We start from the raw sequence: 9236 nt of genomic DNA on the forward strand, positions 1-9236 counted from the left end.
ATGACAGGTGAAAGTCTTACGATGGACAGAAGTTTGGCCATGTATTGAAGTTCGACATCAGGTAGAAGTCTGAGGAAAGTTCAACAATGGGCATAAGTCTGACGATAGGCAGAAGTCCGGTGTCGGGTATAAATTCGATGACGGGAGGAAGTCCGGCTTCAGGTAAAAGTCTGACAAAAGTTTGGCGATGGGCAGAAGTCTGGCGACAAGCATAAGTCTGGCGATAGGTGGAAGTTTGATTGTGATCGACAATAGTCGAAAGCCGATTGAAGAGCTAAAAGGGAGAGTGTGTTGACATTACTAGTCTAGCAAGGGGCCACTAATATCTGATATGGAAAAGGAACGATGATGGTCATAGTCGAGTCATACTTTCTTAGAAGTAGTCTGTATCCACACCAACGCGTGCAAACATCAGGCATCCCTGATGGAAGGGGTCGAAGTAGTGAACCCTATTAGTAGTCTAGCGACACACCAACACTATTAACTGAGTGGAGGCTTGATGATGATCATGTTATAAATTTTCTTTGAATAGGAAGTTATAAGAAGCACATCAATGTGCAGTAGAGAAGATGTCACTTAAATTCACCAGAGATATTTAAACATTTTGATGTTGAGAATTCACAATGGATGTATGACCTATCCGAGGTTGTATGTCAGAGAACTGCTCGATGATGTTAACATGTATAGAACAGTTTGAGAGAATCCACCAAGGATGTATGACCTTTCCGAGTTTGTATGCCAGAGCACTACTCGATGATATTAACCTGTGTGTAAGAGATTGAGAGAATCCACCATGGATGTGTGACTTATCCAAGGTTGTATGTCATAACTTTTCTCGATGATGATAACATGTATGGAAGAGGTCGAGAGAATACATCAAGGATGTATGACATATCTGAGATTGTATGTTAGAACACTGTCCGATAACATTAACATGTGTGGAAGAAGTAGAATTGACTCCCCCTAGGGTCAATTTTACCATGATAGGGAAGGGGAAAATACCGCGTGTATCCTAAATTGAAGGTGAATAATGGTCAATCTTAAGACCGTTACTTCCTTTTTGAGCTCGAGATTAAGACCTTCCCCAATGAGTAGAAGTCTAGTTAAGGACTTATGATTTATTGGAAGTATCCTTGCATATGTTAGGAGTTTCCTGAAAGTAGTTTTCCTATATATCATCTTGAATGTTGGAAGTATTGGAGGAAATCATCTTCAACAATGCTGTAGACAAAGTCCCCCCCCCCCCCCCCCCCCCCCCCCCCAACCCATTTTTAATTTCAATAAAATTTATGCAATAATAGCTGAGGCCAAGCCGTTAACATGAATGACCTTTTGAGAATGGAGCAAAAATTGCCCCCAATTGGGAATCATGTTCCCACATATGAAGCCAAACTATAGTGGGCTAGAGTATATGCGGTGATATAGTTATAGTTTTATGTCTTAGTGTTGTATGGATATCAAACTCACATATAGAGAACAAAAGATTTTTTACGTGGAAAACCCTAGAAGAGGGAAAAACCACGGGGGCTAGCAGCTAGTTGAGATTCCACTAGAATTTGAGTGTGAGATGACTAGTCCTTGGGGTGATCAGATTACAAATGTAAATCATATGGTTGTAGTCTAGTGACAAAAGAGGATGAAAGTTTGGCATCACTTGGTGGTATGACGGAAGTTCGACTGTCAGTTGGTGGTCAAACATAAGTCTTGATGTTAGTTGGTGATCTGGTGGAAGTCAGGCGTCTAGCGGTGGTCTAGCAAAAGTCCGACATCAGGCTGTGGTCCGACGGAAGTTCGGGCAATAGTTGGTGGTCTATCAGAACTTCGACGTCGGGTGGTGGTCCGGCAGAACTCTGGTGTTAAGTGGTGGTCTGGTGGAACTCCGAGTGTTAGGTGGTCTAGTAGAACTCCTGTGTCGGGTGGTTGTCCGGCAGAACTCCCACATTAAGTTGTGGTCTGGTGGAACTCTGGGCATCTGGTGCTTTGGCAGAACTCCGGTGGCGAGTGGTGGTTCGACAAAACTCTAGCGTTAGGCGGTGGTCTGACGAAACTCTAAGCGGTGGTCGAGGAGGAGCGAGGAGGCAAGAGAGATTTCTGATCTCTCTCTTACTTCTCTTTATTTGACTTGGGTCTCCCTTTACATGAGAAAGAGGGCTCTATTTATAGATTTTTTTACCGTGGCATGTCTTGTAAATAGATGGAAGATTAATGGTATTTTCGGAGTAGTTTGGATGGACGACTGATGTTGAATCCCTTGATTGTGGATCGATTATTGGGCATTTGAGCATCTTAATGATATCATAATTTAGTGATCTTGAGCTCCTTGGATTCGTTTCGTCACGCCGCTTGATTTGACTATAAGCATGTCATGTTTGGAAACCGTTTGGTAAACCAATTTGTGGTTCGAACCTTCCAACAAGGCTACAAGCCCTTGATTTTGGACCCATTTGGGTTCGGATTGAGTTGAATTTGGTGTCGTTGGGTTCATACTTCCGAGATGCTCAGTTTGACTGTAAGTTTACTGAAATCGGAGTTCGGATGGTCCCAATGTTAATTTTGGAGGTTTCCAACTTGATTTTGCTTTGAGATTCGTGCCCGATCGAAATAATTTTTTGATGATGCACCTCTCCCAAAAAAAATTATTATGAAATTCTATAGAAGAATTATTATTTTCAAATATCCCTATGCTACAAATCTAATTTCTAAGAGAATTCATATATTTATTTCTTTAGTGATTTTTTGTAGTCAAATTGTTCATAAAAAGAATTTTAAATGTTTTTAACATAAATAACATCCATTGCTAATTTCAGGAAAATTTTCTTTTAAAATATTATTGTTTAATAGGATATAAAAATTCATGAATAGCAACTTTCTTGAGTTTATTATTTTGTTTGTTGCTAACTCCGTGTAGTTAATGTTGTTGGAAATAAAATTGTATAAACTATGTTTTTCCATAACTTTTTATACATTTTTTTATTTACTGTTCTCTTTTTCCTTCAATTTATACTCTAAACTATGATATGAATGTGTACACACATTTTTGGTATAACATAAAATGGAACTTGATTTTTACCTTCTTGTCATTATTGATGTTGTCATGCAGCTCATCTTGGTATGTTGGTTGAGAGTTTTAACTATCAACTAAGAGGATTTGAGTTTGAGTCTTACATATATGATGTGTATGTGAGTATGTTTTAATTGATCTAAAAAAACAAAGAACTATTGGTGATGTCAAACATCAACATTGACTTTGATGCATTTGAAATCACTTGAGATGTGTTGCAACAAAAACAAAATCAACAATCTTATAAAAATTTTGAAGAAGATGGGATTACAAAATTGTTAGCACATTCTCAATCTTTTTCTAGTTGTTGTGGAGATTATGAGTGCAATAACCTAAAATTTTAACATTGTTAAAACTTATTAATGACATGTAAATAACTCTCATGAAAATTCTTGCATTATAAAAAATCTGAATGGGAGCACCGTGGTGCCATACTTGTGAGCACATCAACATTGCTTCTCGGGTTTCTAAGTACTTGTTTGGACTTATTTGGAGTTGGATTGAATCTCTTTTATCATCCTTGGGTTTATCTTGTAGAGACGATTAGTTCGATTATGAATATGTTGTAATTAGAGTTTATATAGTTCTAAATTTAATTCTATAAAATTTCAATATAAATAAGGCATCAAGAGTCATGTCGATCAAGTGAATTTTCATGAGTGTTGACCTCACTTTTGTATGAGGTCAATGTAATCTCTCTTAGGGTCTAGGCCCTAGGATCAATTTAGATCTTAGATCAATCCAGACTTCAAATCAACCCTGACTTCAAGTCAATCCAGGTCTTAATCCAATTCAAACTCCAATCAATCTTAGACTTTAAACCTTGAGCCTATCCTTAATATGGCCTCAATCATATCAAATCATTTTTTAGCGCTCAAATGACCATAAAATATTTGGAGAATTCAATCTTAATCATTCAAACTCAAAATCAAATTCAAATCCAGAAAATCTAGACCAAAATCCAAGGCTAAGGGCCTAGGTCCTGAAAGCCTTTCATAGTATTTTTTAATTATTTTAAAACCCAATCAACTAACCCCTTATTTAGAGTCTATCAATTGAATATTGATAAGACATGTCTCTAGGGTCAGCCCTTCAAATTTGAGCTTAATCTGACCCTTATAACCCCAGAAACTAGATCCATCTCCAAAGGCTACAAAACCTTTAGATATTTACGATCTATGCCACTAGACCTATCACCTAGTGAAATTTGATCTTGGAGCTCCCTTCAAACCCTTTGATCATATCCATACCTTTGATATTTATATGTTAATATCTACTCTACATTTTTTTGGACATCACTTTGACCCAGAATTAACCAGAGGACAAAATGACCAGAATGCCATTTAAGGGGATTTTTAGACTTCTGACCAAAATTCAATATGATTCAACCTCACCAACCTTTGAAACCTTTTCCAATCAAATTCAAATATCACTTGGGGCCTATTTAACCTAGTCCCATACCCTAGGTCAACATGGTCGACTAAGTCAACCTAAGTTGACCCAAAAGCACCTTAAGGGTCAAAACAGTCATTTTGATTGAAATGAACAAACATAGCCCTTGGGTTAACCTAGTTGATCAAGTCAACCTAGGTTAACCTAATGACCCATTAATGGCCCAAACAGGTCATTTGATCCAAATGACTTTTCCAGACCTTGAGACCACACCCACTAGACTCCAAATATCCGAACAAATCCATTGGACCCAAAAATAGGTCTTGAATTAACCTAGGTTGACCCATTAGCCCTTAGAGGGTTTAAATGGGTTTATCTAACCTATTTGATCTCTCAAATCCATGTCACCCCTTTAAATCAACCCCTAATCATAGCCTAAGCATGCCATAGTCTTTGGTCAACCAAACACAACTTGAGTTGACCAAGTCAACTCTCAATCCTTGGTCAAAATTTTATGTCATGTGCTTTCACTCACTATAGATTTGACCTTGACCCTTTAACCCCTCAAGTTATCTCAAATAATTCCCTACACCCTCTAATTGCCACATCAACAGCCTAGACCTTGTTGACTGGTCAAAGTAAGTCAACAAGCCATTTAAACTCTTCTTTGATGTAGTTAACTCTCTATTTTAACCCCAACAGCATTGACCCTTAGCTTGGGGTTCTTCCAACCTGCCCCCCATACTCTTTCCCTACCACCTCAGCATCTATTAACTGGTTGACTGGTCAAGGGAGACAATTCATGCTTAAAACCCTTTTCATGGTCAAACCCTTATAAAGCTCCATTTCCCCTAGATCACATGACCTAAGCTGACTTTATTAGCTTTATTACCATACTTACACACTGCTTAAGCTATCCCTAGCAGCTGGTTTAAACAATTTGGGCAATAGTGCCCCCCCCCATCTCCAAAAGCCATCCAATGGAAGCAAGGCCACTCTAGCCTTTGGTTCAGCCTTCCAACGGCCTAGGACACTTTTCCGTCATTAGAGCAAGGTCCCTTTGACCCCTCAAGTTATCTCAAATAATTACCTATCAGGACTGTCCAATTTCCTCCAGGGTATTTGAATAGGGCAAAAGCTCCATTTTGAGCTTCATTTTATTTCTTAGGCTCTCTCTCCACTCCAGCTCTCTCTAGTCCATCCCTTGATTCCTTTTGAATCTCTACTCACTCTCCAAGTGAAACCTAGCCGTTTGAAGCTCGTCGATGACGATATTCCAGACACCATTGCACCCATTTTATCCAAAGCTTTGTCTAGTTGATCTAAGGCATTTCGAGCGGTGCTTTCAACTAGAAAAACTTATGTGAACAGTCTATAAGCTGAACCGTATCAAGATCTTGAAGATTTGAAGATAAAATTTCCTAAAACCCTTAGCCATATGTCATAGTAGTTAAGATTATTTAGCACTTTATTTACCATGTTTTAAGTCACGTACATTGAGGATACCCCAGGATTTGTGTTCATGTTCTAAGCTTAGATTTAAAAATTCAAGTGATTTGGTTAATTTGATCGAGCGAATGAGCCAAAAAACCTATTCTAAGGGTTCGTTCACTACGTACCCTTATTATATGTTTTCTTAGCCGTTGATCATGCAATTAACGGCCCAGATCTAGCCATTATGTGCTTTTTTGTGATCGTGGGTATATTTCTGTGCTTATCTACTCTGTTCGGCTGAATTAGAGTCGTTGATTCATTACAATGGAATATCCAATGGTGGAGTGGAGCTGACTCGAATAAGTGAAACCGTGCCCGTGATTTCATTATTATCTGATGATTGTCGGTGGTGCAATCATTGCATCTCTAGGCAATTATTGCATCACCAGGCAATCATTACCCGAGGTTTGAATCCGTGAATCCCTAATTAATGTGTGTCTGATCCGTCGCCGTCGTGCCAACAATTTAATTATTATTAAATTAAAATAGTTTTTAATCTATTTTTAAATCATAAAACTTAAAAAAAATTATTATAAATATAATATAAATCTAAAAAAAATTATTATAATATATCAAATTAAGTGTATTTAGTTCTCTGTAATTTAAAATTAAATTCATTTTAAAATGTTTATCATAATTTTAAATTATCTTACATAATTAAGCATTAATTTTTTAATTAATATCTAAATTAATTATTGAGTTAAATATTTCTAAAATTTAATTTTTATATATAATTACTTAATATTTGAATATCTAATTAATATTTAATAATTTTAATTCAATAATTTTCAAAATTCCAAAAAACCTCTATCTTAAATCATCCTAAATTATTAAAATATTTTTAAATTTGTTTTAAAACTATTTTTGATATTTGTTTAAAACTATTTTAAATTACTTTAAATTTTCTAAAATTTCTTAAATTAATATATTTTCATATATAAAGCTAATTTTTTAAATTATATATGATTAAATTTTAAGAACCTTTAGTTGATTCTTTAAAATTCAAACATAGGTTGAGATACTTTAATAGAACCAATGGAGGATGGTTAGTGAACAATTATATCTTGTTCACTAATCTAGTTTTTAATTTAATTACATGCTTTACTTTTTTAAAATAGTACATACATGTTTAGGGTATACACACCACTTAACCTAGGGTTTTCTAGATTTAAGGACTTGATTGTACTATGTTTGTGCATTTGTATATGTGGTGTCTAAGGTTAGTAGCGTTAATTTGATCACGTACAACTTAGTGACACCATTAAGTATAATAATTAAGGATTTGTGTAGATAACTTAGAAAGCTGTAATAATTAGGGTGCATGTACCATTTATTTGATACTTTGAACATATAAACATAGTGACATTACCCTTCCATAAAAATTTTCCCACTGATTTTGAAGTCCTTAGGCCCCCTTAACTAATCTACTTAGGTTTAAGCCCTTAATTAACCTTCTAGTCTTATAAAAACTCTAATAAATGAAGATTAACTCCAAAAAATACATATAATTCTTATAACTGACCATAATTAATCCCTTAATGAGAGAAACTTAAATCCATTTTAATTTGGCATCAAATTTAAGAATAATTTAATTTTAACCAAAAATCAATGTTTAATCAATTTAATTAATTAAAAATAATTAAAAAACCCCAAAAATTTCTTAAAAACTTGTTGATCCCTCCTTAGATCATTTCTGTTCTTTGGAGGTGATTTCAAGAAGTTTTGGATTCATTTGGGGCTCAAATCATTAAAAGACCCTTTAATTAAAACAAGTAAATAATTCAATAAATACCCAAATTTTATAAAATCATAACTAATTCTAGAAAATTCTAAATCAATTAAACTCAAAGTCATATAACTCAAATTAAAATCTAATATTTTACAAAAGTATCAAACCTTTAAAATTTGGTCAAGGTCAAAAAGTCAACCATTTGATCAATCCCAAGTCAAAACCTGGGCTCAAAAATCCCAAGTCAAAACATAGGCTCAAACTTCTAAAATCCATAACTTTTCATAAAAAATTGCAAATTAAGCGTACTAACAGCCTAACTACTCACCATAAGATTTAATATTTATTAAAAATCTAAAACCTTAAAAAATAACTTTAATTTTAAAAGTCCACTTATTTACCTTTAATTAATATAAGTCCACTTATTGACCTTTAATTAATATAATTAAATTAATTTCATAATTTGTAAAAATTCAATAATTTATTAAAACTTTAAAAATATTTAATTTGATTAATAAAAATCTTTTAACAAACTTAAATTAACTTAATCAATCCCAATTATTATTGGGTAACCAAGGCCTACGGGGCTATTAACTTAACCCCAACGAAGGTGAAATAAACTTCACCGCCTCGGTGTGAAATAAATGTAACAATCACTTAGCAATTAAAAGATATATAAATTAAGCTTTAACATATTAATATTTAAACTCTAATTAAAAATCACCCTTCAACCTTTAATAAATTCAAATATTAGACAACTCCAACAAACTACCTAGTCTAGGATCTACCCTAGCCACACGGCTTTCTACACTCACTTTAGATGATTTGCTAGGACAGCTGATTCTAGATCTAGGTTAGGACAATGTTTAATTTTCTACTTTGTGCCAAATTTTTGAGATTTTATTGCATGTTGTGATTGCAATTATTTGATACATCTGCTTATTTTTTACTATACTCTATGAATTGATGTGTTTGACGATTAGATTACTCTTAGGATAAGAATGATCTAAATGCTTAATAAGTTTTTTGTAGGTGGTGATGCTCGTGCAGGGCAATAAAGGGAGAAAATAAATAATAAAATATAATTGATACAGGTGCTTCAGCTGCTTAGCCTCCAGATAAAAAAAAAAAGAGCGTGGCCAGCGTATTTTCTTTTCTACATATATATAACTGCTTGGGAATATGTTTTTATATTTAAATGCTTAGGATAACCTTGCAGGAGAGTCTAAAATTTTATTTTCATATAAATATAATTTATTTAAGATGTTAAGAGTTATGAAAATTGAGTTTTGTGTTGGGATAGATGGATCCAAAGATTAGATTTCAAAGAGGAAAAGATACCCTTTTAGGGGATAATCCTTTCCTATTTGGAAATCCAAATTTGGACCACCTTTTCATACCCAAACTGGAAATAATAACCTTCTCTTTTAAGGGAAGAGTTCTCTTTTCTATTTGGGCAGCCGACTGTGAAGACTCTAAGGAGCCTGAAGGAAAGAAGACTAAAGAATTGAAGACTCAAAGTCATTTGCATCTTTATTAGGACTAGAATCTAGGTTATTG

Source organism: Dendrobium catenatum, unplaced genomic scaffold (assembly GCF_001605985.2).
Source record: "Dendrobium catenatum unplaced genomic scaffold, ASM160598v2 original_scaffold_125794, whole genome shotgun sequence".
Lineage (NCBI taxonomy): Eukaryota > Viridiplantae > Streptophyta > Magnoliopsida > Asparagales > Orchidaceae > Dendrobium > Dendrobium catenatum.